Here is a 23,815-nt window from a genome sequence, read left to right on the forward strand (position 1 = left end):
GGTGCTGAGGAGCTCCGATTCTTGATCATCAATCTGCTGGGTCCATTCTCAACAGATGAGATTGCGGACTTGAGGCCTGCATCATCAGGCTCCAGAAGGCATTCGACCCCAAGGCCATCTAGTGCTCCTCCAGCCATTCCCACCTCCACTCTGGAGGTACCGGGCCCAAGCACCTCGCCACAGGGCATCCCAGGTGTCCCCAGGACGGCACTGACCCCATGGAGGTTTCGTGGACGCGGCTGGTCTGCTCCACGAACATCAGATGAGAGGGGCGACATGGTAGAGTTGTTCAGGAGGACAGTAGACATAGGTGACCAGATCCTACAGGCATTGGAGGGCATATCCCGATAGCTGGCTAGCATCTCCAGCACCATGGGGGGAGTACGTTCCAGGAGGCGATAGCCAGGAACACTGGTGGCACAGGCCTCCCAGTGGTCCCGGAGCGTGGCACTCCACCCTAGGCTCTGCACCCCCAGTGCCAACGACACATGAGAGGCAGGAGCAAGATCTTGCTTCTGGATCCGAGAATGTTCCCACCACGGTACCCCCTGCTCCTGTATCCGTGCAACCATCGGCTCTGTCTTCTTCCCCCCCAATGAGGCACAGTCTGAGGAGCGCTTTGGCTAGGCGGCGTGAAGCGAGGAGGAGAAGGGGTAGAGGTGGGGAGAAGAAGGGGAGAGGGGAAGGAAAGTGAGGTGCATGTCCTCAGGTGATGGCTTTTTTATATCAGCATCTCGGTGTATGCAATTTGTTGTAAGGTTTGAGGGGAGGGGGCCACCCTGTTGGTTTGCATTTGTGTTCTGTGTTGCTGGACATGTTGACCATTTGATTGATGTCAGTGTTCTAAAAAGTGGGGTAGGGGTGAGGTGTTTTTGCCCATGATACTTATGATTTCAGACCCATGGTCATATTAAATGTTTTTTATTCAACATAACCTTGTTGTGCATTGTCTCAGATAGCTGGACCATTACACACGAGTGATTCCTTAACATGAAAGAGTATAATTAAACTTAACTTCAATGAACTTAAATTTTAACTGGCACCAAGGTGGTGCCCACCATTGATGTCTGAGCTGCACACACAGCAGTGTGTCAGCTTTGTCAATAACAGCAATGTTCTTTCAGGCAAATCGCTGATTTATGAGCTGTTGACATAAGAGTCTTGCAGCTATGTAGTCACCACAGGCCCTTTCCTGCGTTCTGGAGGGGGGCGTGGCCATGGTTGCATAGTCAGCCTGATTGTCTGGCCCGAGGTCAGTGTCCAGCCCCTCATCCTCCTCTTCCTCTCTCTCCTGAGGTGGACCATCAGTCCCTTCTGGCAATTCTTGTCCCCTCCTGATAGCCAGGTTGTGCAGCATGGAGCACACGACCACAAATTGAGCTACCTGATTAGGGTTGTATTGGAGCTCCTCTCCTGAGTGCTCCAGGCATCTAAAGCACTGCTTAAGCACACTAATTGTTTCCTGGACCACATTGTGTGTGGCTCTGTGGCTCTCGTTATATCCCTTCTCAGCCTCGGTGTGGGTGTCATGCAGGGGGGCATCAGCCAGGTGGCTAGGCCATATCGTTTGTCACCAAACATCCAATATTGACCTTGTGGCGAACTGGTAAACATGTCAGAGATAGCGCTCTCACGCAGGATGTGAGCCTCATCAAAGCTGCCAGGAAATTTGGCATTCACTGCCATAATTATCTGGTTTGCTCGACAACTAGTTGGACCTTCAGGGAGTGAAATCCTTTTCGGTTGCGAAAAACCTCTGCATCCTGAGAAAGTGCCCGCATGGCGATGTGCGTACAGTGTATTGCTCACTGCACCTTGGGGAAGTTAGCAATTTGGTAGAATCCTAGAGCTCTGTCAATCTGAGTCTCCGTGGTCATAGGGAACTGATAAAATCCATCCTACATGTGTACAGGGCTTCAGTGTCTAATGCAGCAATATGTGGCATGCTGCGATATAGCACAAATGTCGACCACAGAGGCCTGAAAGGAACCGGACGCGTAGAACCGCAGTGACCTTGACCTCGACGGACAGTGCAGTCCTGAAGACGCGGCAGGCTGCAGATCTGTCCAAATGAGCTGGCATATCTCACTGATAACCACTTTGTGGAAGCGCAGTCTCCGAAGGCAGGCGTTCTCGGATAAGATGAGGTAAGACCGCTTCTCCCTGTTAGTGTGGAAGGTGTATGGTCTGGTCCTCCTTATCAGTTTGGCATGTCTTAGATTGGGTACATAATTCTGTGGATTAGACATTGTGTCATTTGAACTCTGCAGCATCTGCGTTGTGATCGATGCAGGCTGAGAAATGGTTAGCCCCATTCCAATAAAAGTATAATGCCGATTGTTCACAAGCAATAAATTTCCCGACTAAGACACCTGCAGTAAAATCCAATCGTCCACAGTATGATAAGATGTCTGTTCAGATGGTCACATCAATTGAGAAGAACTCCAGAGTACATCCAAACTCCCCTGAAGTTGAAGCAACCTTTTCAATGAAGTGACCTGCGATTTACAAAATGGCGCCCACACCGCTGTGATTAGTTCAGATCAGTTCAACTTTTTCACAGCGGTTTTTTCAGCGAGCGATATTGTGGGCAAGATGTGTGCGAGGTGGTGAAAGTGACGCTGGGCGATATACTGGGCATTAGTTTCAGCAAATGTGACCTTTACGATAAAAAAAAGTGGGCGGTCGGTATTATTGAATCTTGGCGTTAATTATGTGCCGAAAGTAATGCTGGGCAATATTATGGGCGTTGGGTTCGGCCATTCTAATGATTCCGCCCAAAAAAGTGAGCGGGCGGTATTATTTTTTCTCGTTGTTACCTACATGCCGAAAGTAATGCTCGGCGATAAGTGTCCGAGAAATGGGCATGTTTCCATTTTGTGCCTAAATGGGCGACATATGGGCGTAACACCTCATTTCAGCGTTAAAATGGACGTCAAGTGGGCGGTATGCATGCAAAAATAATGGAAAATCTAGCCTCAGGTCTCTCGCTAGTTTACTCTCATTCTATTTTCCCTTTCTTTATTAATTTCTTGGTCCTCCTTTGCTGAATTCTAAAATCCTCCCATTCCTCAGGCTTACTGCTCTTTTTGGCAACATTATAAGCCTCTTCCTTTGATCTAATACTAACTTTAACTTCTCTTGTTAGCCTTGGTTGGATCACTTTGCCTGTGGGGTCTTTGTGCCTTAAAGGAATGTATGTTTGTTGTAAATTATGCATTCGTTCTTTAAATGCTAGCCATTGCTTGTCTACCATCATACTTTTTAATGTAGTTTCCCAATCTACCTTAGCCAACTCTCCCCTCATACCTATGTAGTTTGCTTTGTTTAGATTTAAGACCCTAGTTTCAGATTGAACAAGGGGAGTCAATGAACGCAGTTCCAGTTCACTGACAGTCAGGAAAACACTTACATTGGACTGCTGTGTTAATGGACTGGTTCATAAGTGCACAGGAAAATTCTTTGTGCCTAGCAAAATCCCTAGAGGAATGTCTTGGATTAATTGGTGTGCATAACAGTTTCCTGAATCAGCATGAGTAAAACCCTTAAAGCTCACAATAGTAGTACAGAGTTTTGCAAAAAGTTGAACTGACATGTTATTAATAAAATGTTATCGGCCCCTAAATCCAACAATTAGAGTGGCCGCATTTTGTTAAGTTCTTACAAAAGTTATCTCCTGTTACATTGCTCACAGGAAATTTGGGATTTGGAAGGCTTTTCTCATGTGAGGTGCTGTTTTATTTGGAGCTGGGGGGTGGGGGAGTAATAGCCCTTGAAATTGGTTTAGACCCCGAAATCGGGCGTGGCGATCACAATATGCGATCAACCCATGTTCGTTCGGAGGACTGCAGGCAGCACGCAAACTTTGTGCTGTCTGCACATTTCCCTGATTGTGGCATTCAATCCAGCACTGAACGCACTGCTAAGTGGCTGAATGCTCAGCAGGGAGCCCAAGTTCGGGCGAGGCTAGTACAAATTAAAGCTAGCCTGCACTACTTAAAAGCAGTCTGCACATCTTAAAGGGGTGGTGCATTCTGCCTGTAGCAGATCATTGAACTGGCTGGGGAAGACAGTGGAAAAGAATAATTAATGATGGCACAACAGGGGATAGGGTATGCACCAAGGTTCTCCAATGCAGCATTGAAGGCTTTGTTGTAGGAGATCAATAGGGGGACAGAGCCCTCTTCCCACAGGAGACCAGAAGCCCTCCAGGCAGCCGGGAAAAGTGCTATGGGAGCAGATAGCTGAATGCCAGCAATATAGCCCCGAGGACGTGGATGCAGTGCAGGAAGAAATTTAATTGACCTATATGAGTGGTCAAGGTCAGTGAATTCATCTTCTAATGCCTATCTCACCATCTGCACCACTAGCCTCATGCACTGCTCAATGCACCATGCTCCACACTCCCATCACTCACCGATCAACAATCTCTACCAAGCATACCTCAAACCACACATTCATACCTTTACCTCACCCTTACACACTTACCACTGCTGTAAGCCTCACACTCACATCTCACAGCTTGCACACACTGCCAGCTATTTAACCATGACAGGCACATCAACCAAACATATTGCACCACACTCACTGACACACTTCTCTTTCCCTTGCAGGAAAAGGTGGTGCATAACCAGCGTCAGCAGAACCTAACCGGTGGGGGACAGCCTGCATAACCTCATCCCCATGGATGAGACGAGGCTGGCCATTCTTGGGAGGGGCATCGCTGAGCCAATGAACAGTGGTGAGGTTGAAAGAATACAAGGAGTTGGTATCCTCAAATGTTATCCTCCTTCTCACAAGCCACTTGCCCCTTATCCCACAATCTCGCCTGATTTACAAGCTGCACAAGCATGCGCCTTTTGCTTTCCACCCCGTCCCTCACCATAACCCTATCTGTGTGCCTTTTTCATTGCACAGGAAATCCAACCTGCCCAGCCAATGGCTCAAGAAGAGGAGGGAGAGGAGAGTAGTGAGGAAGCACTGTTATTTGATCTGACACTCGCAGCCATCAGCTCAGATACTCGCATGGTGCGGAGATTAGAAAATATCTTAGAGATGGGAATTGCATGTAGTGAGTCACCGGGCATGAGTGGGCTGCAGCCAGGGCAGGGGGTAAGGGTACTGCTGATGCCAGCACTCCGGAAGACGAAATCGCACACGAGTTCTGCCTCAGAGGACTCACATGAGGACTTCGATGGGGTGGCATACAGAAGAATGCAAATGGGTATGCAAAACAAAATGCTTTGTGCATTAGCAGACCTGCCAGAAAGCCTGAATGCAATGTCAAGGAACATGGAGGAGTCCAGCACCAATCTTGCACAGGGCTTTGCACAGAGCTTAGAATGGAAGGCGAATGGAATGTTGGCCTTCATTGCTAGAGGGATGGAGTACAAAAGCAGGGAGGTCCTGCTGCAACTGTATAGGGTATTGGTGAGGCCGCACCTGGAGTACTGCGTGCAGTTTTGGTTACCTTACTTAAGGAAGGATATACTAGCTTTGGAGGGGGTACAGAGACGATTCACTAGGCTGATTCCGGAGATGAGGGGGTTACCTTATGATGATAGATTGAGTAGACTGGGTCTTTACTCTTTAAAGTTCAGAAGGATGAGGGGTGATCTTATAGAAATATTTAAAATAATGAAAGGGATAGACAAGATAGAGGCAGAGAGGTTGTTTCCACTGGTCGGGGACACTAGAACTAGGGGGCACAGCCTCAAAATACGGGGGAGCCAATTTAAAACCGAGTTGAGAAGGAATTTCTTCTCCCAGAGGGTTGTGAATCTGTGGAATTCTCTGCCCAAGGAAGCAGTTGAGGCTAGCTCATTGAATGTATTCAAGTCACAGATAGATTTTTAACCAATAAGGGAATTAAGGGTTACGGGGAGCGGGCGGGTAAGTGGAGCTGTGTCCACGGCCAGATCAGCCATGATCTTGTTGAATGGCGGAGCAGGCTCGAGGGGCTAGATGGCCTACTTCTGTTCCTAATTCTTATGTTCTTATGTTTATGTTCTTAGAGCACGTGATTTTCAGCATGGAAGATGTGGGCAGATCTATTAGCTCACTTATGAACCCAATCATCATGCAGCATTTGATGGCTGATGTCTCAGCTTCCATTGCAGCACAAGCACAAGCCACCCAATGTCTGAGTGCTCCAGTGGAAGCTTTGACTTCTGTCATGCAAGCTCAGATTGGTCTCAAGCAAGCTCAGCTTGCTGGCACACAAGCTCAGACTGCTACCATCATGGCTGTGTTTACCAGGTCGGAATTTTCTGGTGTCCGTGCAGGTGGGATTGAAGGCAGGTTGAGAGGGAAATTTGAAATAAATTGGAGTGGGTCGTGAACCCGCCGTCATCCTGCTCCCACACGCTTTGCCCTCGGGTGCGTTTACCAATGCAGCAGCGATCCGAACGGCAGAGGCGGCCGAGCTAGTTTAGATGATTATTAGGTATTTGTCAGACCCTTAACCCTACCTTTCAAATTTCCCTGGATGACCACAGAAACCATGCAGCTTGGGAACCATGTCTTGTGAACTGAGATGGAAGTTCAGTGGTCATTGATCCAGCTCATTAATGCAGAGCATGGAAAGCACAATAAATACTCCCACCTCAAACCTGTTAACTTTCCTCATGCTGTTACTGAGTGCATTGCCAGCACAGATTTAGCTTTCTAGACATTGCACGTCTTTTCAGCAAAGTCGGAATCCACTGTCACTTCATTGGTACAACCTATCACATCATTGACGGATTGCTTCTGTCATCTCTACTTGACCTGCCATCTATTTCATAAGCATGGGTGCCGTTTATACTGCTTCACCTTGGTCCTGAGAATCGGATTACATTGAGCCCCAGCACCAGCAGCAGCAGGCATACGAGTAGCACCAACAACAACACCACCAACCTTCTCCTCAACCACCTGATGCTGCACTGGACAGAGAGCATCAGCGCCAGGTTGCCCCGTGCCAGAGGAGATGTCGCCAACACAGGGTGTACAGGCAGATGATGAGATTCCTTAACATGATTGAGCAGCAGTGCCAAAGGAGGCTCAGGCTATCGCGCCAGGTCATTGCAGACATTTGCACATTGCTGGAGAAAGACCTGCAGCCCAGAGGAACAGGTGGACATGCCTTAGCAGTGGCTGTCAAAGTCACCAGTGCCCTCAACTTCTTCGCCTCAGGCTCCTTCCAGGGATCTGCAGCAGAGATTTGTGGCATCTCACAGATGGCTGTCCACAGATGCAACACACAGGTCTCTACACCCTGTTTGACAAGTCAGCCAATTATATCAACTTTGCCACTGACAAAGCCAGTGTTACTGAGCAGGCGCTTGGCTTTGCAGCTTTGACTGGCTTCCATGGGTGCAGGGAGTCATCAACTGCACATATGTAGCCATCGCCCAGGAGTCTTTGTCAATCACAAGGATTCAACGTGCAGCGCGTCTGCAACCATAGGAAGATCATCGTGCATATGTGTATCAAATTTCATGGCAGCTGTCATGACTCTTCCATTGTGCGGCGGTTCATGCTCCCTCAGCTCTTCACTCCTCCAGACAGACTTTCCAGCTGGCTGCTTGGAGAAAAAGGTTATCCACTGAAGACGTGGCTCATGACACCCTTGAGGAGGCCAAGTACTGAGGCCGAGGAGAGATATAATGACAGCCACATTTCCACCGGATGTGTCAAAGAGCAGAAAATATGCATGCTGAAAATGTGCTTCAGATGCCTTGACAGATCTGGAGGAGCCGTTCAGTCCAGCAATTGTCATAGTCTGCTGTGCCCTGCACAACATAGCACAGCAGCAAGGATTAGCGCTGCATGAGGAACAAGGCTCTGAGCACGCAGCGTCTTCAGAGGAAGAGGAGCAGGAGGAGGAGGAGAAACATCAGCTGGAAGCCGAGGAGGAACAGGAACTGGAGGAACACGCGGGCCGGATCCCATCAGTACCCGAGCACATTGCTGCCCAGGAGGCCAGGGATGGCCTCACCATGGCCAGATTTACCTAACTTCTGACATTACACCCATATGGTTGCCACATGCTGCGACAATTTCCCACCACCCCACAGCAGCACTATAAAGCATTCTTATAATGAACAAACTATACCTTTCACAATGACCACCATTGGTGGAGGTAACGTTACGGCTCACCATTTAGTCCAACTCACTTAGCCACTTCCAAAGTTGCAGACAAAATTGCCCATGATCGGAAAGTGATGAAAATAAATCTTTTTATCTGTGACATCACAGTAATGCAAACTTTACACAAACAGTTATTAAAACATCCAAGTGGGTACCCTTCTGCATCTACTTGTGTTTCATCTTTCTCTTCTGCGTGATTCTACGAGGTGTGTGGCTTCAGCAGAGGTAGAGGCAGCCTGCTCACTTCCCTGCTGCGACTGCATCGACACTTTTGGCGGACAAGTTCTGGGTCTTGGGGCCTGTGATGGCCCCGCCAAAGTCTGCTCTTCCTGCGACTGTGCAGGGGCAGACTTGGCCATTGCGATCCCAGGAGCCAGCTGAAGAGCATCTTGCTGCACAGCAGTGGGGCCATGAGGATCCAAGTCTATATTGACATCCCTCTGAGAGAGGAGGGCTATGAGCATCTGCCATCTATTCTCCATAGAGACCATGTGCTCCTGTGGGTGGCACATTAGCTGCTCCATGCAGATGGCCATCCTTTCTATGGAAGAACCTACCGTGCCATCGTCTGTGACATGGTGGTGCTCATGTTGGAGATGGACTCGTCCATTAAAACCTGTCAAAGCCTCCTGCACTTCTTGCTGCACCTCCAGGATTGCCCTCTTTCTGGATGGCCCCCAAGGCTCAGCATCTGCAGTGGAGCAGAGCTGGGAGCATCCTGCGCCCTCTGGCATGGAGTCTCCTCTGCTGGCTCTTGCTCACATGATTTGTGACAGACCCTACTCTATCTTGTGTGGGACCAACCGAAATATGCACCTTTGCGCTGGTGCTGGGTGTGCTCATGTCTGTTGATGCTGTGCCCTCAGAGGCTGGAGGCTCCTCTTCCTCTTCCTCTTCCTGCTGAACAGTGGAGGGGAGGACCTATTGATGGAACTGTGGGACAGTAAAGAGATGAGTTAGATATGTCATATCAAGAATGGGTACAGATACCATTGTACACATGATGAATATTCACTGGCTGATGACATCAGTCCCCATATGAGGGACTGCTCTATGCCATGTAGCTGTATGAGATGTAATTCTGTCACTAGGTTGATGAGATGTCCCTGTCTCTCCGTCTCCCACCTCCAGCTGCTCCGTGATTCCTGATACTTCCAGGGCGACCTCCTCTGCTGAAGCTAAGATGGCCAATGATGGAGGGCCCCTTCTAGTTCTCTGCTTCTCCATCTTATTGTGGGCTCTCTTCTCCTACAAAGAGGGAAATAAGATAAGGTTGAATGAGAGTGATGGATCAGTGTACGGAATAAATGGATTGTAACTTTAGAGGGTGACTTTGATGCAGTGGGGTGCCAATGTCAAAAGGCCTCCTTGTGTTGTGTGTAGTTAGTTGGTATGATTGCATTCGGATGAGGGTGAGTGTTAGGCATGGTTATTCAGATGGGAATGTGCTAATGTAGATAGAGAAAGAGGGATGGATGAATCTGCAAGGTATGTTGGTGTGAGCAATGATGTGCAGGAGTAGGGCTGGGAAGGCAGAGTGATGAAGATGTTAGGAGAAGCACAGCAGGATGAAGTTGAATGTGGCTGTGCACTCACCTTTCCTGATATAAGGAGACCATTGAAACCTTTCCATCACTGTACCCTGATCCTCCTGAAAACATCCCGGCTGTTTACCTCCTCTGCAATCTCCAACCAAGCATATTTGGTCTGCTGGAGAGGTCTCTTCCGCCCATCCGAAGGGAAGAGGACCACCCTGCATGTTCTCACTCCCTCCACAAGCATATGGATCGAGTCATCTGTGGTCCTGGGTGCATCCCTCTACCTCTGTGCAGTCAGGTTTGCAAGTCTTTGCAACACTACAATGCTCCACTACAGTGCCTGCACAATCCTAGGTGAACCTTCAAATGCAATATGGCCATGACTCCTATAAATATCCTGGGTGAAAACGCTTCATTGATGACATCATCAGATCCGCATCATTTAATAGGGCCGGGTAACATGCAGGGCTGCCTTAATAAATGCCATTAAGGGAAAGTCAATCTCAGGAGCAGAATTAAATGACGAGTGGGGTTGTGATCTGCAATGGCGACCGCCCACACATGAACCGCCCGGGTGCAGAAAATTCCGGCCCCAGTGAGGAAAGGGGCTTGCAGGGTGTCACTGCGTTTTCCAACAAATGGCTAGGAATTCTAAGGCACCACACTGGGGGAGGGGCAGTTGATTTGTGGAGGAAGAATCCTCTCTCGGGATGGCAATATTTGTTCTCCCACCACTGCTACACCGCCAGTGCCCTTGCTGTTGTTTGTCAGCCAGCCAGCCCAGACTGCTGCAACATGCTGAGGTGGTGCAATCCACAGTTGCCCTTCTAGGCCTAGAGGTGCTTAAGGTCATCCTGCAAGGCAATCTGCAGTCTCTCCCACTGAAATTCAGTAGCCTTCCATCAGCCATGCTGCAGCCATTGGAGCAGCACGAGGATAGGCAAAGGCACTAAGGGCTCGAACTGGGTGGAAGCCAAGGCCCTCCCAAGTGCCGCCCAATGGCTGCCAAGAAACTGGGCGGTATTTTACCAGGAAGATCCCTCGAAAAGAGATGGCTGTACCGCCCAGCAGGCAAATAACGGCTCACGCCGTCAATCTGGGCAGCAGCGGACGGGAGCTCCCAATCTCGGCAGCAAATGCGTTCCTCGCCAAAGCATCGCTAGGGATTGACTCGGGCCCAGGGAGGGGGGAACACTGAAAAATAATAATCTTCACAATTAAAAAAAAACAGCATAACACCTTCAGGGGATCCCATACAGGTAAAGCTCTGAAAGAAAGAAAATTAAAAAATGTTCACTAACCTCTAACTTACCGTCAGGGTTAGACCTGCTTCCACGCAGCGGTCCTTCCCCCTGCTGCCGCCGACTCCCGCCCACACCAATATGCCAGCTCGGTGAGCGGGATGTCACTTATGAGACTTGGCCACCAGAGGCCGTCAGCAGGCATCAGCAGGCGGTTCCCGGCGGTATTCCCCTCCCGCCGGATGCAGACCTGGAGGAATCTGTCACCGAGGGGAAAGCGGCTAAAAATCTCAGCGGCAGCTGGCAGCAGTGGGTGGTAAAGCCATCAATTTCAGGCCCTAAGATAACACACGGGTGATTAGTTGATATTATGTAATATTGGATGGATTGATGGACGAAGTTGGATTGGAATGTTGATTTTGTGGTAGCATTTATTGTAGCATAGCAGCCAAGGAGATGCTGTGATGGTCAGTAACAGGAAAGGTAAGGTGTGGGACTATTGTTGACTTGGGAATTGGGGTGTGTTCACTGGCACCGCAGTTGAATGAGTCGATCATGGTCAGCCCAACCAAAAAGGCGCTGTCTGGGATGCTTCATCTCTTCTGCTTCCTCCTCCTACTTCCTCCTCTTCCACTTCCTCCTCCTCCTCCTCCTCTTCCTGCTCCTCAGATGATCACCGTATGCCTGGTGGCAAGTGCTGTTCCCTCATGATGTCGAGGTTGTGGATCATTCAGCATACCATAACGAATCTTGAGACACGTTCTCGTGAGTACTGCAGGGCTGGGTACTGAAGCGTTCAAGGAAGCCAATGATCTGTTCCACCAAATTTTATGTGGCAGCATGACTCTCATTGTATGGTTGGGTTGCAGAGCAGAGTTATGAGCCAGGTGGTCAGCGGATAGCCCTTGTCGCCCAGCAGCCACCCTCTGCTTTGTCTTGGTGGCTCAAAGACTGAGGCAACTGTGGACTATCACAGAATAAAAGCATCCTGACTGCTGCCAGGATACCGGGGATTCACCATTATGATGTGCTGAGCATAGTCGCACACCAGCTGCACATTCAGCAAGTGATAAGCTTTGCGGTTGCGGTACATCTCAGAATTTAGATGCGGCACCTGCAAAACCACTTGCGTGCAGTCGATGGTGCCTTGCACCATGTGTAAGCCCAGTATCCTGGCAAAGCCACGTGCATGCAGTCGATGGTGCCCTGCATCATGGGGAAGCCCACTATCCTGGCAAAGCCACGTGCATGCTGTCAATGGTGCCCTGCACCATGGGGAAGCCCACTATCCTGGCAAAGCCATGTGCATGCTTTGCCTGCTTCTCTCTGCTCAGAGAGAAGCCAATGAGGTTCTCTCTTCTGGCATAAAGAGCGTCTCACACCTCTAATATGCAGCAGTGGACGACGAACTGGAAGATATTACAGATGCTGCCTGCTCCAGCCTGGAAGGATCCTACGTGAAGAAATTCAGGGTCATGGTCACCTTCACAGCCACTGACAGCGCTGTCCTTGCCCTGGTGTGAGGCTGCAGGTCTGGTTGCAAGAGATGGCACAGTTCTGTGAGCACCTCCTTCGTAAAGCGCAGATGCCGCTCACACTGCTCCTGACTCAGGTTCAGATAAGAGAATTGCTGTTGGAAGACCTAGACCTCCTGCTTAGGGCCCACCCCCCCTTCCTCCTTCTCCTCCCTCTGTGAGCAGTTTGTCCTCTTCTTCACTGCCCCTGCTCCATCTCCCTGTCAATCTGCAGGCCAAGGGGTTGACAACTAGAGCACCCATGGCTGGGAACAAGTGGTCTGACCAGTACACTTGATGTCAGAAGCAATGCCTTCTCCACTTGCAGCATCACTCCCTGTCAACTCACCAACTTTAAACAACCCTGGAAAGCTCCAAACCTTCCCCAAACTTAGAGAGCTAGTAGAAATTAATCAGTGGTTGATGATCCCTTTAAATATCACTAGTAGGGGTCATTGTAGTGGTTAAACGCATGTTCAGCTGTTGTAATGTCTGTAAGCTTGTAATGTTTGTAGCAGGGTCAGGGACCTGCTCGATGGCGGAGGAGCGGGCTGGATGGCGCCAGACGTGCTGGCAAGGCGCCTAAACTGGGCCGACGTCCGCCGCGCGGCCGATGCCATTGAGTCGCTAAAAACAGCTCTGGGCCCCGACTCCGTTAGCTGTGTCGAGGAGACTCAAGCATGTGGGGAGATCCTGTCCGAACTCACCCCCGTCCGGACGGAATTCCTCATCAGCGCCAAACCCCGAAACCTCCCTCGGGAGTCGGCGCCTCAGAACTTGAGCCGACTCAAGGAAATCCCCTCCGTGCCTTTCAGTTCCGCGCGGAGGGGTTTCCTGTACGGGCTGCTCCTGCACACTCTCAACCTTGCCATCCTCGTCTGCCGTCCGGACACGCCATGGTGCACCATCTTGCCGTCCGGAGGAGATGGAGTGCACTCTATGCGGGAGTCCTCCCACTATTTATCGGGGATTTGGCCTGGAGGGTGGTGCACGGAGCAGTCCCGTGCAACAAATTTGTAAGTCGGTTCACGGGCTCCCAGGCCGCCTGCAATTTCTGCGGTCTGGAAAAGTCCATGTTCCATGTTTTTACTGAATGCACGAGGTTGCAGCCCCTGTTCAACTATTTAAAGGGGCTGCTCCTGAAATTCTGGCTGCACTTCAGTCCCACACTCCTGATCTTTGGGCACCCTGTGCGGAGGGGAGCGTGTAGGTCCAAAGGCCTCCTCGTAGGAGTGCTCCTGGCATGGCCAAGGGTGCCATCAGCCGGTCCAGGCAGCGGGCGGTCGAGGGGGTCGTTCAGCCTGACTGCCTGCCTCTCTTCTGCACCTATATCCGGTCCAGGGTGTCCTTGGAGATGGAGCACGTGGTGTCCACCAGCTTTCCGCGAGAGGTGGGCGCCCGAGGGACTGGAGTGCATCATTACCCCTGGCAACCAAATTTTAATTTGATTTTATATGTTTTAAAGTTTCATTTGTTTTATTGCCAGTTTTAGTGCCCCCTCCCCCCTTTTATAGGGGGCACTTGTATATATATATATCTGTGGTTTTAGTGCCAAAAAAAGGAAGAAAAAAAACCCCAAAAAAACCAAAAAGGCACTTGTAAACTGTTTGTAGTGTCCCCCCTTTAATAAGTGGGCACTTGATTTAACGTTTATTTTTGTTTTGCAACAAAAGAGTTATTATGTTTGTAGCTTCACACTGTGGATGTGCACATAATGTGTACTGCAGTGCAGGGTTAATAATAAACAGAACCAGGCAGATTTCCGGAGGTTTCCGAGAGAGCTGCCTGCCATGTTGGAAGCTGTGTGTGCTTGTGCTGTGTGAAGATATCACATTTGGCGGCGAGATGAGATTTTTTCGGATGATTTAAAACTTAAATTTTGTTGGGGAAGGATTCAGCCAACCGACAGAGAAACTTTGGAAGTTTCTGTCTTTGGAAGAAAGCTACAAAATCCGAGGTAAAATACAGCACGCGGTGTGAACAGCTAGAGATTAAAATGGCAGGTGTAATCGGACATTTGGGGGAATATAGACACGACCGGGAATGTTTTAAAGCATATGTGGATCGGCTAGAAATATATTTCACTGCAAATAACAAAATTGAAGTTCCAGACAATGCAGTCCAGAAGCGGCTGTGTTGGAACGTAAGAAAGCGATCTTCTTATCGGAGGCAGGTCCGGCATTATACGAAACCCTTATAAATCTGCTTGTGCCTGACGAGCCAAAGGACACAACGCTTAAAGAGATTTTAATGAAGCTGGAGCAGCACTATAACCCCAAACAGTTAGAAATTGCTGAAAGCTATCGTTTCGGGATTTGGAATCAAAAGGCTGATGCAAGTATCAGTGATTACATCGTAGCATTTAAAAAGCTATCGATGCACTGTAATTTTGGAAACTTTCAAAACCGAGCATTACGGGATTATTTTGTTTGTGGGGTGAAAAATGATGCGATTAGAAGGAAGTTATTAACGATGGATGACTTGACTTTTGAGATTGCTTGTCAGACAGCGAGGTCGATGGGCATGGCCGAACAATATTCCCAAGAATTAAATAATAATTACGGTCATCGGTCAACCAAGGTAAATCACCTGCAGGTTCAAAGTAAAAGAAGGTGGGGGCTCAAAGTCTCAGAAACTGGAAATTCTAACAGAGTGTCAAAGTTGTGCTATAGGTGCCTGGGACAACACATTGCTCAAAGTTGTCCATATGTGAAGTCAGAGTGTTTCTTCTGCAGAAAGACTGGGCATCTTGCGAAGGCATGTCGACTGAAGGGGAAACCAGCTTTTAAAGCTATGAGGCCAGCATTCAAAGCTATGAGTAGAAATCCCAAGAGACTAAATAGCATGGAAGAACAACAACAGGACGAGGAGATGTTCGAGTTACACGTCATCAGGAGCATGAGGTTAACGGACAGCGATTTGGAAAGCATCAAAATCCACATATATGTTGCGGGATTCAAGATACCAATGAAAATTGAAACGGGTGCCTCCGAGAGTGTAGTACCGGAGTCGCTGTACCTCGACAAATTGCGTGATTTCCAACTGGAGGAATCCAAGATAGAGCTGCGAGGCTACTTGGGAGAGAAAATTCCTGTGGTAGGTCGTATCATTGTACCGGTGAAATACAAAGATCAATTTCAGAACTTGCCTCTAATAGTAGTGAAAGGAGACAAGCCTGCCTTACTGGAAAGAAATTGGTTGAGCTCACTAAAGTTGGATTGGGGTAAGATTTTCTCTGTGGAAGCGAGATTTTCATCAACGGATGAGGTTATCAAGGAATATCAGAAGGTGTTCTGCGAAACGGGCAGTCCGATCCAAGGCTTCAAGGCGAGTGTCAGGGTACAGAAGGACACTAGATCGGTTTACTACAAGCCACATTCCGTACCATATGCACTCAAGGAGAAAGTTGAGCAAGAACTCAAAAGACTAGAGACTGAGAACATTATTTGTACGATAGATCGATGTAATTGGGTTACACCCATTATTGTTGTACCTAAGTCCGATGGTAAGGTAAGATTGTGTGGTGATTATAAAGTAACCGTAAACCAGGTTCTACAGAGTAATGTCCCCAATACATTGCCGAATATAGAAGATTTGTTCACAGCACTGACAGGTGGTCAGATCTTCTGAAAACTGGATCTTACAAATGCCTACTTACAGCTTGAACTAGATGAGGAGTCCAAGTCATGTTTGACTATAAATACTCATCTAGGCCTATATCAATTTAATAGGCTACCGTTTGGAGTGTCTTCCGCCCCTGCCATATTCCAAAGGGTGATAAACCAGATTTTGCAAGGTATTGAAGGGTTAGTATGTTATTTGGATAACATACTAATTTCAGCACCAAATAGGCAAATTCATAATAACATATTGAATGAAGTCCTCAAACGGCTAGAGAAGCACAGAGTTCGAGTGTCTGCTCGTAAATCTGACTCATTTAAAAACTCGGTGGAGTACTTAGAGTACAGACTAAACAAAGATGGTTTACATCCAACCATGGAAAAATTGGATGCAATCAGAAATGCACCCACTCCCAGGAATGTCACTGAACTTCGTTCATTCTTGGGTCTTTTGAACTATTATGGGAAGTTCCTACCAAATTTGGCTACAGTATTACATCCACTGAATGAACTTTTGAAAAAACAGGTCCATTGGAAGTGGTCAAAAGAATGCGATTCTGCATTCAAGGAATGTAAAAGCAAATTGGTAGAGAGCACCATGTTAGTTCACGATGACATATCTAAGGAGATTAAGCTCACATATGATGCCTCTCCGTATGGAATTGGGGCAGTAATCTCTCATGTATTAAGTAGTGGGGAGGAGAGACCAATTGCTTTTGCTTCACGGACTCTCAGTGCCAGTGAGAGTAATTATGCGCAAATTGAAAGGGAAGCTTTGGCATTAATTTTTGGGGTCAAGAAGTTTCACAAATACTTGTATGGTCGTAAGTTTACCATCGTTACAGACCATAAGCCTCTAACAGCAATCTCCATCCAAAGTCCCCAGTTCCAACATTAGCTGTAGCCCGAATGCAGAGATGGGCTTTGTTTTTGTCAGCATATACATATGGTATTGAATACAGACGATCAGCTGATCACAGTAATGCTGATACAGTGTCTAGATTGCCTTCCCCATCACAAGTTACACCCGATAGGGAAGAAGTGTTTTATTTTTCATACATTGATGAACTGCCAGTCACAGCTGAAGAGATAGGTAGAGCAACCAAACGTGACCCAGTGATGTCAAAGGTGTATGAGTATATTGCAAATGGATGGCCAAACCAGGTAACAGACAAATATACAAATCCATTCTTCATTCGTAGGAATGAATTATCAGTCGATAAAGATTGTATCATGTAGGGTGCAAGAGTGGTTATACCAAATAAATTCAGGTTCAAATTATTAGGAGACCTCCATGGGAATGTGCTTGACCAAGAGTTTTGCACACAGTTATTTATGGTGGCCAGGTCTTGATAAAGATAGAGAGTACGACATGTGAGTCAGTGTACGACATGTCAATCGGTAAGCAAGCAACCACCACCAGTACCATTACAGCATGGAAATTGCCTCCCAGGGTGTGACAAAGGCTACATATTGATTTTGCTGAGTTAGAAGGACAACAATTGTTCTTGTGATTGATAGCCATTCGAAGTGGGTTGAGGTGTTTCCAATGTGGAAAATAACTACAAGTAAATCATTGGACATTTTACGAAAATTATTTTCTTCATTTGGCCTCCCTGAAGAAATTGCTTCGGATAATGGACCACAATTTCGTTCCGAAGAATTTGCACAATTCACAAGCAAAAATGGTGTGAAACATACCAAGGTTCCACCATACCATCCTGCTTCGAATGGTGCAGCAGAGCGCACTGTTCACATTGTAAAACGTGCTCTCATAAAACAAATGTTAGATCCAAATCCAAGGAAACGACAGTTGTCATTGGATCACAAATTGGCTAATTTTTTGATTTCATATCGAAATACTCCTCATACAACTACTGGTAGAACACCAGCAGAGTTGTTTCTCAAATGACAGCCACGAACAAGATTCTCGTTGTTCAAGCCAAATTTGGCACAGTCCGTAGAAGAGATACAATTAAGACAGAAAGCGAATCATGATAAAGGTAGAGGAAGAGAGAAGTATGAAATTAAACCAGAAGGTGAGAGTGAAGAACCATCACCATAAATGGTTAAAGTGGTTACCAGGAAGAGTGGTGAAGATATGTGGTCCTCGCACATATTTGGTAAAGATGTTTGATAATGGACAGGTTAGGTTTGTTCATATTGATCATATTTTACCTACAGGCATGGAAGGAGTTGAAGGTGGGAATGATTCAATTATTTCTGACTCATCAGATAGTTTTGATACACCAGTAGCAAATCCTAAATCCAATGTACTGGAAACAAATCCAGGAGAGAATCAGAATGAAAGTCTGAGTCCGTCAGGAAAACAAAGAGCCTGAAGTTAGAGTGAGCTCAAATGAAAATCAAGGAAATTCCGTGGAGGAAAACATTCCTCAGGATGTGCCTCGAATGAGTGTGAAATCGACACCATGTTTGGAAGATTCTGTTCGAAACAGAAAACAAGTGGTAAAGTTAAATTTGTAAATATGAAAAAAAAATAAGTTTATATCCTGTGTTATGTATAAACATGAAAGTTGTGTATGTTGTTTGTTATAATAACTTCTTCATTAAGGAGGGAGAAGTGTAATGTCTGTAAGATTGTAATGTTTGTAGCTCCACATTGTGGATGTGGACGTATTGTGTACTGCAAGTGCAGGATTAATAATAAACAGAACCAGGCAGATTCTGGAGGCTTCCGAGAGAGCTGCCTGCCATGTTGGAAGTTGTGTGTGCTTGTGCTCTGTGAAGATATCACAGTTGTGTGAAGTTAATATAGGGGGTTGGTTACATTGTTGAGGACAAAAATGGCAATACTGCCATCAAATCAGCGTTGCACACTGATTGACATCACAATCTGTCTCATCATCATAAGCAGTCCCTCAAAATCGAGGAAGACTTGCTTCCACTCTAAAAGTGAGTTCTTAGGTGACTGAACAGTCCAATACGGAAATTACAGTCTCTGTCACAGGTGGGACAGAATGTCGTTGAAGGAAAGGGTGGGTGGGGAGTTTGGTTTGCGGTACGCTCCTTCCGCTGCTTGTACTTGCTTTCTGCATGCTCTCGGCGACGAGACTCGAGGTGCTCAGCGCCCTCCCGGATGCTCTTCCTCCACTTAGGGCTGTCTTTGGCCAGGGACTCCCAGGTGTCAGTTGGTATGTTGCATTTTATCAAGAAGGCTTTGAGGGTGTCCTTGAAATGTTTCATCTGCCCACCTGGGGCTCGCTTGCTGTGTAGGAATTCCGAGTAAAGCGTTTGCTTTTGGAGTCTTGTGTCAGGCATTGCGAACAATGTGGCCCCCTCAACGGAGCTGGTTGAGTATGATCAGTGCTTCGATGCTGGGGATGTTGGCCTGATTGCATCCTCTGTCATCGAGCTACAGTACGTGGTCGACGCTTGCGTCTGCGTACATTCAGAGATTGAACTCTAATGCATAATCAACATCTTCACTGAGGTGTACGAAAGCATGGGCCTTACACTAAACATTCATAAGACAAAGGTCCTCCACCAACCTGACCCCGCCACACAGCACAGCCCCGCAGTCATCAAGATCCACGGCACAGCCCTGGACAATGTGGACCACTTTCCATAGTATCAGCAAGGGCAGACATCGACAACGAGGTTCAAAACTGCCTCCAGTGTGCCAGCGCAGCCTTCGGCCGCCTGGGGAAGAGAGTGTTCGAAGATCAGCCCCTTAAATCTGGCACCAAGCTCATAGTCTACAGGGCTGCAGTGATACCCACCTTCGGTATGGCTCAGAGACGTGGACCATATACAGTAGACACCTCAAATCGTTGGAGAAATACCACCAATGATGTCTCCGCAAGATCCTGCAAATCCCCTGGGAGGACAGACGCACTAACAATCTGCCTACTTTACATACTACTAGCACAAGCTCCCACCGCCAATGCTAACGTCCTCACCAAGATGACGTTCGGCGTGGCCTGCATCAGAAGTGTGCGAATGCAATTTGCATGCCATTTTCAACCTAAAAAAGCACCCATAACGGGCACTACACAATCGAGTTTTAAGTCTTCAGACTCCATAGAAGATGACATGCTTAAGCTGTATTCTGGAAGTTGCCATCTACCACTGCGACATGCAGAGAGTGACCCTGGTGCATCTAGAAGTCTAATGCTTGATTGAGCTTCTTCATTCAGGCAAGGTCCAGGTTAACAATGGAAGCTGTATCTGCATTGTTCAGCAGTTTTTTTTATTTTAATCCTTTATATCCAGGATTTGGATTTTTAAAAAGCAATTCAAACTTTGTAGGAAAAAAAACTAACTGGAGTATCACCGGATTGTTTTGCAAAATCTTGCTGCTTGGGGTTGTCCAAAGCTACCAATAAATCCATCCTGGAAACTTTCACATGGGCTGCCCTCCCTCATATTGCAGCGGTAAGATCTGAAAATAAAGTTAGGCGGGCTGGCAGGGTATAAAACGGGCAGTTGATCCACTACCCCATGGAAACTAAAATTGAATTCAATTTTGAATTTAATAGAAGTGCTGGAAATTTTCCAGCGGCATGTTTTCTCTCACATTGTTGCAGTAAGTCGGGAAAAGAAAACTGAGTGGCCAATCTAAATTTAAATTTAAATCGACCTTTCTTGTGGGAAGTCTGTGCAGGATTCCAGGCAAAGCTATGCTTCACGTGCGTCATCTGACAAGAACTCCCTCTGCTTAAACTAACTGGAGCCAATGTAATTTATGCTGTATGTAGTTTCTCCAGGATTGCAAACAAAAGTGCAGTGGATGGTAATATTAAAAATATATTTAGTTCTAATTACAGGAAACAAATCAATTTACATAAGGGGAACTGTGATGCAAGCGAGGAGATTTTTAAAATTCCCCTTGTAAATGACAGAAGTACTAGAAATAAAGGCTGTAAAATTCGGCATAATGGCACCAGAAGTTAGGTCGGTTTGGAGAAAAAAACAGCAGCCGCCTTGCTTCTGCCCACTTCCAGCGGGGTATTTTAGTGAGGGCGATAGTGCCGGCGGGATGTGCATGTGCCAGCGGCATGCAGAGTAGGCAGATTGTGATGTCAGTCTCAGTCACCATTTTGGACATCGCCACAATCACTGGCCTCTCTTAAACATGCACAGTCGAACGTGCGTTCAACTGCATGAGGGTCCGCCCATTAGCACTGTTTAAAGGGTCATATCTAATTTGCAAAGTGTACCACTCACTTAATGTGCAGTTGGTGTTCGATCTCGTCCAGCACATCATGAAGGTGAATGGCCGGTATCCTGGCAGTAGTCATGATGCCTTCATCGTGCGCCAGTCCACTGTGCCAGCAATCTTCCAGCCACCATGTCATACCCAAGGGTTGCTGCTAGGCGACCAGGGGTATCCACTCTACATCTGGCTGATAACTCCCCTCCGCAACCCCACGACTTGTGGCCAGAAATCATAAAATGACAGCCCTTGCCACCATGGGTACTGCGACCACCTCAGGAGGAGGAGGAAGGGAGGAGGCAGCCTGCAAATCCCCGTTCTGGACAGGCTGTCTGCGAGTGCATCATCAGACTCCTATTCCCCTGAATGAAACCCCAGATCCTGTTGCTCAACACTTCCCCACCTTACCATCCCTCTGTCATGGAGCATCACAGCGTCCTCTTGGCCATAATGCTGAAATGAAAGCCAGCACAAAACAAATTTTCCAAACATAATTTATAAATAATTAATTCCAAAACTGCATTACAAAGTCAACTAATCACTTAGTGTCTGTCTTTCGTGTGCCTTTACCTGTTCTAGTACTCCTACGAAGGGCTACCCCAGTGGCTGCAGCATAGCTAGTGGAAAGCTGCTGACTTTCCGTGGGGGACGCTGCAGGATGACCTTGAGCAGCTCAGGGTGACTTCGCTACCTTGGCATGGATGACAGCAGCCTGGGCTGACTGACAGGCAACAGCAAAGGTGTCATGTATGTATGCTTGGGGTTACTAGCCACCAGGTGGCGCCACTGTCGGAGGTCATTGTGTGCGGCCCAGGTATAAAAGGCAAGCCATCAAGTAATGTAATCAATTTGGGCCCTCATAAAGCAGAGCCAGGTTTGGACCTCTGTTAGTTTACAGTATTCAATCTATCGAGTTATTACATACATAACATTTGGCGACGAGGTAACTTAAAAATCTTCACATGCAAAAATGAGCACAATTGGAATTCTGGAGAGATTCGTGGAGGGAGAAGACTGTGCAGATTTTGTAGCTCGTCTGGATCAGTACTTCGTGGCCAACAAAATGGAGGGACCCACTGAAGCAGTTAGGCGCAGGGCGGCTTTCCTCACGGTTTGCAGTCCGAAAATCTATGGACTCATAAAGAATCTTCTCTCGCCTGCAAGTCCAACAGATAAGGACTATGAGGAATTGTGTGCTCTGGTACGTGACCATCTCAAACCAGAAGAAGGTATCATCATCTCACAATATCGATTCTACACGCATGTTCGTTCTGAGGGCCAGATGTGTTGGAATTCGTTGCCAACCTAAGACGTCTAGCTGGACCATGTAAGTTCGAAAACGTGTTGGGAGACATGCTGCGGGACTGCTTTGTAATCGGCATCAACCATGAGGTGATCCTGCGTAAGCTACTGGCTGCGGAGATGCTGATTTGAGCAAGGCCATCATGATTGCCCGGCATACATGACAACGGACAAAAACTTAAAGCAGATATCATCGAAAAATCGGAACTCAGCAAGTACTGTAAACAAGATTGTAATCGTTGTTTGGCAAAGCTGTATATGGCAGGGCCTACTCGACTGCGTATGAGAAACCTGTGGCTGCCCAAAGTCCGCCAACGGGAATTAATCCTATTTCACGGTGTTGTGGGGGCAATCATCGGCCTCATCAGTGTCAGTTTAAACAGTACATCTGTAAAGGCTGTTTGAGACTGGGGCATCTCCAGCGCATGTGTTCGCAACTGAGCAAGCGTGCTGCGACACACCACATGGAGGATGATGACCAGTATAGCGCGGATCCGGATATGCAATCTGAGAAATCAGAGGAGGAAGTATATGGACTGTATTCATTTCTAACAAAGAGCCAACCGATAATGATTAATGTGAGACTTAAAGGTGTGCCGGTACTGATGGAATTGGACACGGGTGCAATTCAATCAATAATGAGCCAGCGGACATTCGACAAGCTGTCGGATACTAAGGCTGTGAGGCCTAGGCTGCGTCTAGTCAATGCTAAGTTGCGTACGTACACTAAAGAACTCATAACGGCAGTGCAGTAGTCAAGGTGTCGTATGATGGTGCGGTTCATGATTTACCATTATGGATTGTTCCAGGCAATGGTCCAATGCTGTTCGGCAGGAATTAGCTAGAAAAAATCAAATGGAATTGGAACGATATCAAAGCATTGTCGTCGGATGATGATACTCCATGTGCTCAAGTGCTGAGCAAGTTTCTCTCGCTGTTTGAACCAGGCATCGGCAATTTCACGGGAGCCAAGGTGCAGACCCACATGGACTCGGATACAAAGCCCGTCCATCATAAAGCTCAGACGGTTCCGTACATGTTGAGGGAGAAGGTCAAAATCAAACTGGACAGGCTCCAGCGTAAAGGGATCATATCACCAGTCGAATTTAATGAATGGGCCAGCCCCATTGTTCCTGTGTTGAAGAGTGATGGCACTGTCAGGATTTGTGGAGACGACAAGGTTACGATCAACCGAGTTTCGAAACAGGATCAATACCCATTACCGAAGGCTGATGACCTGTTTGCAATGCTAGCCGGGGGGGAAAGTTATTCACAAAACTGGATCTGACTT

This window comes from Pristiophorus japonicus, chromosome 5 (assembly GCF_044704955.1).
Source record: "Pristiophorus japonicus isolate sPriJap1 chromosome 5, sPriJap1.hap1, whole genome shotgun sequence".
NCBI classification, from domain to species: Eukaryota; Metazoa; Chordata; class Chondrichthyes; family Pristiophoridae; genus Pristiophorus; species Pristiophorus japonicus.